Source organism: Canis lupus, chromosome 31, assembly GCF_048164855.1.
Source record: "Canis lupus baileyi chromosome 31, mCanLup2.hap1, whole genome shotgun sequence".
In the NCBI taxonomy this organism is placed as follows: domain Eukaryota; kingdom Metazoa; phylum Chordata; class Mammalia; order Carnivora; family Canidae; genus Canis; species Canis lupus.
Window position 1 is genome coordinate 12520765 of NC_132868.1, and position 9210 is coordinate 12529974.

At 56.3% G+C, this 9210-nt stretch overlaps 1 long non-coding RNA gene across 1 annotated transcript; it reads right to left on the minus strand.

Moving 5' to 3' along the window:
* Positions 1-8017: 8017 nt before the first annotated feature.
* Positions 8018-9210, minus strand: LOC140622446 (uncharacterized). The gene is made up of 3 exons (XR_012022209.1): positions 9122-9210; positions 8717-8878; positions 8018-8634 (listed from the first exon to the last, which is right to left on the minus strand). It is a non-coding gene; the product is annotated as an uncharacterized lncRNA (long non-coding RNA).

Below are 9210 nucleotides of genomic sequence, written 5' to 3' on the forward strand. Positions count from 1 at the left end.
ACCATCTTAGAGTGGGGAGCTCTTGTGCACCTCTGCTGGGGACCTTCAAAACAAATGCGAAGGCACAGCTGTGCAGCTGTCTCCTCAGCCCGTCTCCAACTGGAAAACCTCGCTACCCCAGAAGCCGTCTTCACAAAGACTCGTTTTCACATAAGGAAATAATGTTCATCAAAAGGGGTCCTTGCTGTCCACCCCCATCCGCCCCCTGGGCTGAGAAGCATCCTCGGCTCCCAGGACCGACCCCTGTGGCACCTGCGCTGGGCCTCACAGCCCTGCCCTCTACACATCCGGGCTGGAAGTAAAGTGAGGGCTCAGCTTCCCCATTTTCCTTGGTCTGGGGCAAGTCTGTGGTCCCCGCGATATTCCTAATTTAAACTTTATTATGTAATTACAGTGTGAAACATATTATTTTTCTCTTTATTTTTCCTCTCTTGGTTAACGGTAAATTTTATTGCATAAATAAATTACACGTGCCGTAATTCATGCCTCGCAGCCTACACACCAATTAAACCTGAAGTTGACACAGTGCAAGCACAATTACAGGTAATCTGCAAAGTGAAATAGCCATTTATTTGCTCTGCAATAATAGTCAGTGCCATTTAGTGACATGGTGGCTGTGAGTCCCGGGGTGGCAGGGCTCCCGTGGCGGTGATTTATGGGCTCTGTGACAAGGGTGCCTGCGGCACATGGCCTCCCGCCCTGGGGTCCGGGGGCACCATGCATGGGGCCACCTGTATCAGGGACCTGGCACAGCCCCCGGAGGAGAGGCAGTGGCTCTTCCTCACCCCAGAGACACCCTGCAGACCTGGGTCCCCGACACGCGGCTGCTGGAGCCTCTGGCCTCAACCTCCTTGGTTGTCACGCTGCCTCTCCCACGGCATGTAAGCCGGGGACCCCCCAGCTGCCCATGGCCCCTTCTGAGGATGCCTCCAGGCACAGAGGATGTGCACATCCTGACAGTTCCAGACTGTTCCTGACACCTTCGTCTCCTCAGGGCACCCATGTTGTAGGTGGTATCCTCTCCCTGAAGGTCCCCACTGCCAGGACAGAAGGACCCGAGGCAGGGGAAATGGGCAGGAAGACTGTGGGAATGGGAGAGGTGGGAGCCACTGGGGGAGGGCAGTCACCTCCCGGGTCACCTCCCAGGTTACCCCTAGGGTCCCCTCGCAAGTCCTGCGAACAAACTCAAGCCTCAGCTCTAACCTGTTAAGTCAGGGACTGGAAAGGTTATGGACAGTGGAGAAGTCACAGCACCACGGAGCTGTGGTGACACAGGATCGCTGACATGAATGACTCCCCAACTGTCTGCAGGGCCACAGTCGGCGGCCTCCCACGGGACATGGGGCACGGTCGAGGCATTGCAGGACCGAACCATGCATGTGTGTCCAGCCCCAATCTTCAGCTCGGCTGCAAGCTCTGCGGGGCCCCGAGGGACCAGCAGGACCTGGGGTGGGGTCGGCCCGCAGACCCCAGCAGGATCTCTGCAGGAGGGGTGTGCCGTCTGCCCGCTATCCAGGCCGCAGCCCGGGACCGACTCCCGAGGGGAAATGGGGTGGAGTGTCTGCAGGAGGAAAGTCACCACGGGCCCACCGGCGAGGGTCTCTGGGTGCTGGCGAACAAATTCGGAGCTTGGGCTGCCCGGGGTCCAGCCCTCAGCCAATCTAGGGGTGGCTGCAGTGCCGCCCGCTGTCACAAGGACCCGCTGAGCAGAGGAAATGCCCGGTGGTGTTCCAGCTGTGCAGCTGCAGGGCTCCTGCAGGGGACAAGCCCCTCACGTCTCCGTGCACACAAGTGCATCCAGCATGGTGGCTTCGGGCAGACCCGTGGGGACAAGGCCGGACCTCTGGACAGTCCCCCGGGTAGAAGGTCCTGGCTCTGCGAGCAGGCCGGCAGGAGGCCCAGGGGGTTCGAGAGGCCGCCCGCCCACCAGACCCCTGCAGGAGACCCGGACCCAATGCCCCAAGGGACCTCATGCCCAGGGCTGTGCTGACCGCCTCCGCCCCGGCAGCCCCCACCAGCTGGGTTCGGGACTCCAATTACAGCTAATAATTCAACTTAAGGTTTTTGATTGACACTCAATGCCCACCAATTGCTGTTTTAATCAGCCCATTTAAACTTACAGAAGTTATTCACATCCAAGTACCTGTTTAAAAAAAGATTTGATATCCGTCTAATGAACAAGCATGGTGTCTATTCCACATTTAAGTCACATTCTTTATGGAAGAGGTTGTGTGACATAAGTGGGCTCTTCGGCCATGGAGACACCCCACAAAGGTGCCCTCACGCGGCCGCCAATCCCCACAGCCTTACTACCAGGCCCGACGCTGCAGGGCCGGCCCGGTCTACAAGGTTCTGCCCTGAGCCCTCGCACTGTGCAGTGGGAGCATCACGAGCACATTCAGGACACCCGGGCCCACTGAGACTTTCCCCGTTAGGGAAGGAGCCCACTTCCCTGACTCGCCACGACACCCGTGGGAGAATGTGAGTCCCTGCCTTCCGGGCTCAGGGCACCACCATGGGACCTGCCTTAGCCAATGGGATGTGGGCAGGTGCCCCGTGAGCCACTTAAGCCAGGAGGTGTGAGGGCAACTGCAAGCGTCCACCCTGACCCCCGTCCCGCCGGCCACACGAGGAAGGCTTGTGCCACTGGGGCGGCTGCCCCCTCGGGCCAGGATGAAAACAGATTCAGAGCAGAGCCAGCTAGCCCACAGCCGGCGTGGAAAGATGGGGAGACACAGCTCTTGGAGATTCGGGGGTGTTTGCTATGACAGCGCCACCGAGTCGGGCTTCTGGCTGTGCTCTGGCTGCAGGCCCACCCCAGGCCTCCTCACGGGCCCCACCGCAGGCCCCCATGGCCCCCACAAACTGGCTCAGCCATCTGTCTCCTGTGCGTTTGCCTGGCAGGCTACAGGGCTGCAGGGTGATGAGGGTCAGGCCTGAGAACATGAGTAACTCCCCACTGGCCCCAATGAAGCTAGAGAGGCTGGAAGATGAGGCCCTTCCAATACCATCTGGTTTGTGGAGCCCCTGCCCCACACAATCCCCGGCCCTGAGGTAGCTTCTCCATAACTCTGGAATGCGTGCCTGCAGCGGCCTCAGGCAGTCACTGCAGGCTGGCTCCCCAGTCCTGCGGGGCTCTGGCTTCTTGAGGGCAGAAGCTGCTTTTGTTGAGCCCAAGTCCATGGGGTTTTGCACCAGGGGCTTTGAGGATGTTGGAATCCATAAGATAAAGCCATCTGCAGTCACATCCCACTTTCTGCCAGGCATGAATTCAGGCTCGAGGTGGCCGTGGGGGGCAGACAAACATGGGGGTGCCCATGAGACAAGCAGCCCCAGACAGCCACAGCCATGTGGGTACCAATGTCCTGCCAGGGGCACTGGCCACCTGCCTTCTACCACGAGCAAAAAAGAAGAGTCACCCATGGTCAGTGCACCTGCCTGCATAGGGCACTAGGGCTGGGGTTCCCACTTACCTGTGAGGTGGGGGGCAGATCATTCTGGAAGGAGCCAGAGGGCCTGTACTGAACTTCCCATGCAGATGGGGGAAGAAGGGGGGAACGGAACACGAAGTAATAGGCCAGCCCCCAGGCCTACTACATGTGCTGCATCCTGACTACACGGCACATTCCTCCAGCCCCACAGGGACCAGGCTGCAGGGACCCCAGGAGGAGAACGGGCGGGCTCCCGTGTCCTCATGTGCACCATGTGAGGGTGGGACAGGAATAGGACACAAATGAACACATCCCCCTCTGCTGTCCTCCCACAGCCCTCCTTCCACACTCACCTGGTCTAGGCTTCCCAGTGGCTTGGCCATTCCTTATGTCTGAAGTTGCCTAGATGCCATGTGACAGCATCAATATGTGCATGCATGCATGAGTATATGTGTGCATGTGCACATGTGTCCGTGTATACGTGCACATGTGTACACTCGTGTGCACGTGTGTATACATCTGTGTACAAGTGTATGCACATGCTCATGGCCGTACATGTGCACACATCTCTGTGTGTGTGCCTGTACATGTGTGTGCACATGTCTGTGCATGCATGTGTTTAGACATGTATGCTCGTGCACCATGTCTGTGTGTGTGTGTGTGTGCACATGTGTGAAGCACTGGGGCTCACCATCATTGCTGAGGGTGGCCAAGCCCAAGTCCCAGAGACAGCTCATTCCTGGTCACTGTAAGTGTGCCAGCGTCCATACACCATGAGCCACCAGAGCTCTGAGTGGAGGGGAGGGTAACAGGTTTCATGGCCAGAGGAAAGCGGCAGCTAAACCAGCGGAAGAGACCACCCTGCACCACGAGGCAAAGGAGGAAATGGGGGCCTTGCCAGGGGTACACGCCGTGCAGGGAAGCATAGAGGCCCATGGGCAGGCCTGGGGTAGAAACCCGAGAAGCCCATGGAGCAGGGAGATGAAAGTACAGGATGTGGAGGACACCTCGGAACATGTTGCTAAGTGGAAGAAGCCACTAGAAGGTCACACGTCATGTGTGTCCAGGACAAAGCCATGGAGGCAGTAAAAGGATCAGCGGTTTCTGGGGGTGGCAGTGGGGACAGATGGACAGGTGGGGCACAGAGGATGTGTGGGCAGCAGAGCGCTTCTGTGTAACACATGTCCGCACTCGTGAAAGCTATAGCACCGAGATGAGCTGTATAGACTGAACCATGGTGTCTCAGTGCTGGCTCACCAGTGTGACAGGTGCTCCCCACCAGCGCGCCAAGCCAGCAAAAGGAGAGCCTGGGGGGCAGACATGGGACGTCTGTGCTTCCCATCAAGTTTCCCATGGACCTAAAACTGCTCCTAAAAAAAGTCTATTAATTAGAAAAAAAATAAGAAATCAGAAATACAGTAAAGTCACCTGATGAAACCCATAGTCTCATTCTTCCCATAATAAAGCAATCTTGTAATTATTTTTAATTCTTTTTCAGAATTTTTATTGTTTTGTTAATACAATATTAATATAGTATATTATTATATTAATATAATATTAATATAATATTGTTAAGAAGTATGTTTGTTGCCTAGAAAGCTACGAAACGCAGGACGGAGGCAGTGTGAGTCCTAGATGGCCCTGACAAGGCCCGCGGGCAGCCGGCCACACTCCCCGCCTCACCTGCCAGCCACATCCCAGCTGTCGCCTGCGCCCCCACATCCACCCTGTGCCCGCACCCTGGGACCCACCTCGGGGCTGTGGTCAGGACGCGAAGGGTTAAGTTCCCAGGCAGAGGCACCTGAGCCAGGTGCAGAGGAGAGAGGCCGCAGGCAGGCCCCGACAGGGACAGGCCGCCCGCCCCACATTCCTGCCCCCAGGTGGAGAAGCACACGGAGAAGTGTTCGGCTTTTCCAAGATCCCGAGGTCTGGTTGATGAATGAATATTCCAGGCCGCTGGGCCTGTTTCTCCTGCTCTTGGAGGGAGGGACGGCCTTCAGAAGGGGCAAGGGGGCGCCTGTCATCCCCAGGTCACCAGAGCCTCTGGAATGTGCCAGATGGCCGCTGAGTGCCGCCCCCCACTTGTGGATTCTCCCCAGCACATGCCTGTGAGGTCAAGCGCCGCTCCGGCCGGCTGACGGGTGTCATCTGGCAGCCGCTGGCTCACGTCCTAGAGCAGGGAGCGCTTCCAAATACCACGGCGGCAGAGGGTCCGACGTGACAGGCAGAGGTGAGGAAAGGGCAGCTCGCCGACACTTTCCGGCCTTCCAGCTGTCACTGCCGGCGCTTCGGGGGCCGAGGGCGAGCAAGGAGGGAAACGCAGGTCCAGACGGACAGAGCGTCCCTGGGCAACCCAGAGCTTCCAGAGAATGTCATGTCATACCTTCCGTGTAGCTCCGGAAAGTTCCAGGAGAACCGAGACGTTGAAAACCCAGGCCACTGAAAATGTGGATGTTGTGTGCATATGTGCTCACACGTGTGTGCATGCTCCCATGTATGAGTGTTTGCTCGCACATGTGCAAACATGTGTATGTATGTATGTTCACGTATGAGCAAGTGGGCTGTGCACATGCATGTGTGCCTGCATGTGCTTGCACGTGTGTATGTGTACCTGCATGTACTCATATGTGTGCCTGTGTGCTCATGTGTGTCTGCTCACACGTGTATCTATGTGTATACACGTATATGTGCCTGTGTGCTCATGTGTGTAAGTATCTGTGTATGTGGGCCTTGCATAGATGTGTATGTGTGCCTATACATGCTTGCGTGTGTATGTGTACCTATGTGCTCATGTGTTCACATGTGTGCTCACATGTGTGCATATATCTATACATGTATGTGTGATGCATGTGCTCACGCATGTGTGCATGTGTGTGACTGCACGGTAGGGGGCAGCTCTCTAAGGAACCACGTGGTGAGTCTTTGTAAACACGTGATTACCTTGTCTTGAGGATGGTCCTCCCCACTCCACTCTCTTTGTAAACAGTTGTCACAGGCGTTCAGCTGTCGTGTGGCCATCCAGGGTCCTTGGTAGGAAAAGGCCAGGCACATGGAAATAATAAAGTGAATGTGCTTCACAGGTCACAGGAACACCCTGCAGCACCACACAGACTAGGAAGCCCGCACCCAGGAGGGCACTGAGGGGTCACATCGGGGGGATCTGGACCAGGGCTCATGGCCTTCAGCTCATCTCTGTCCCCGGCAAACACTTGTCTCTCCCCAGCTGAGCACAGAGTGAGGACTTCCAGCATGAGACATGGGGAGGACACGCCCCGAGCATACCTGTGGATACAGGAGCCGTGTTCTGCTTACCTGGCTGTGGGCCTGTGCCACGTAGCCAGCGTGGCCACTCTGCTGGAGCGTGGCTGTGTCTCATTCACTTGCTACCACGTGGAGGATAGGTTTGGGGGAGAGGAGGGAGGCAGAGACCCAAATCCTGGGCTCTCCTCCTGTGGCAGCTCTGGCCCAGGTGTGGCTGAGCCAGGGGCCCGCCCTCTGTCCGTGGACAGCATGGTGACATCCACACTGGGAATGGCCCCCACCCAGCGCCCCCGCCCAGGGTGCCCCGAAGCCAGGACCCTGAGTCACACAGCACATCACACCTCTGACCAAATTACACAGAACAGGGCCTTCGTGAGAATGCTGGCGAGCTGAAGAGCAGGTGTGGGTCATGGAGGCCAGATGGGTACCCACCTGGGCCCAAGTGGGAACACAGAAACCCTGGGAACGTGGAGGGTCTGACTGGACCTCTTCTTGAAGACTCACTTTGTGTCACAACTGGCGTTGGGGGCAGCCCGGGTGCCTCAGAAGTTTAGTGCTGCCTTCAGCCCAGGGCCTGATCCTGGAGACCCAGGATTGAGTCCCGCGTCGGGCTCCCTGCATGGAGCCTGCTTCTCCCTCTGCCTGTGTCTCTGCCTCTCTCTCTCTGTGTGTGTGTGTGTGTGTGTGTGTGTGTGTGTGTGTGTGTGAATTCGTGTCTCTCATGAATAAATAAATAACATCTTTAAAAAAAACAGCAACCGGTGCTGGAAGACAGAGCAATTCCTGACCACTACGTTTGGAGGACAGCCTGAACACCACACATGCACCCATCACTGGGCCCCGTTTTCGGGGACAGGAGCCCTCAGGGCCTTGATTTCAGAGCATGGGGATCCCTGATGGAAGAGGCTCCGTATGTCCTGAATCAGCTTCCTGCTGTGCTGGAGCGAGTGGTGTGGCAGGTTCTGGGGCAGGCGCTGGGGCAGGTGTGGTGGCAGGTGCGGTGGCAGGTGCTGGGCAAGTGCTAGGGCGGGTGGTGTGGCAGGTTCTGGGGCAGGTGGGGTGGCAGGCACTAGGACAGACGCCACTGCAAAAGGCTTGGTTGGAAAGGAGGGATTTTCTGTGTATGAAAAGTGGAAAGTGCCCAATTGATTCAGATTTTGGGTAACTATGAAAAAGCCAGAGCCTGTCCGGGGTTCTGCCAAGGAAGCCGTCTCTGTGCAATCGTCTCACCTGAGTTAGCAACCCCCCCCGCCCCGCCCCTGCCACGGCTCTCCCGGTGCTGGCGTGGAGCAAACGGGCAACACGAGGGAAGCCACTGCCCTGATCACACACTGCTCGCATTTCCAGAGTGTGCTTGGCCACCGCAGTCTCGGTGGGGGAAGGAGTGTCTGTTGCCAAGCCCAAAGCCTTTGGGGTCCTCATGGGGACCAGCGTGTGACCCAGCATGGGACTCCGAGGTCTATGCACATGCGCCCACAGCTGGGAGGTGAATTCACCACGTCTCCCCGCATGGTTTCATGTGCTTGAGTTCCCAGGGACTCGCGCGGTGTCTGCAAGTGAAGCCCAGGAGCCCCTCTGGGACAGAAGGCAGGCGACAAGCAGGTCCACAGGAAACCCAGAGGCCACTCCCAAACAGCTAACGTTTCCACACAGCTTCCCTAATGTCTCCTTTGTGTGCTGAGAATGTGCACTGAATTGTCCCGTGTGGCCCCCCGAGAACGGTCACAGGGTGCCCAGGATCCCACGCGGCCTGCGGGACTCAGCACCCAGAGCACCAGCCCGTGGTGCCTTTGTTACTCATTCACACACCCCTCCGCACACCCCGGTCCCTCACACCTACCGCACCTGCAGCTCCCGTGTTCTAGATTTCTCACATTCCTGGGATGAAGCGTTCACACAAAGGCTTCCACATCCTCGGACAGCCCGGCTGACCCAACCACTCCTAGGCACACAAAATGTCCAGTTATTTTTTTTGAGCAGAGTTTACAGAATATAAATTAAGGATTTATCTTCGTTATGGGCACCTGGGTGACTCCACCGGTGAAGGGTCTGCCTTCGGCTCAGATCATGATCCCGGGGTCCTGAGATCGAGTTCCGCATTGGGTTCCCCATAGGGAGCCTGCTTCTCCCTCTGCCTCTGCCGCTCCCCCTGCTTGTTCTCTCCCTTGCTTGCTCTCTCCTTCTCTCTCGAATAAATAAAATATCAAAAAAAAAAGATTTATGTTGGTTAAAAATACCTTTTCCCCTCTCACTTGCATATTAGGGTATCAGGGAGGGGGGCTTATTCTTTTGATCACTTTTTATTGATAGAACAGAATTTATAAACTAGAAAGCTTCTCTTTAAAACATTGTAACACACACCTCTTCTGCCCTGAAAAATTATTTTCGCTTTGGCAACACGTGTGTAACATATGATTAATAACACATACCTTATTAAGAAACAGGGTCAAGGTATCTTTATGATGATATAAAAATCAGTTGTAATTCCAAAGAGCGACACCAAGTCATCTTTCCTGTG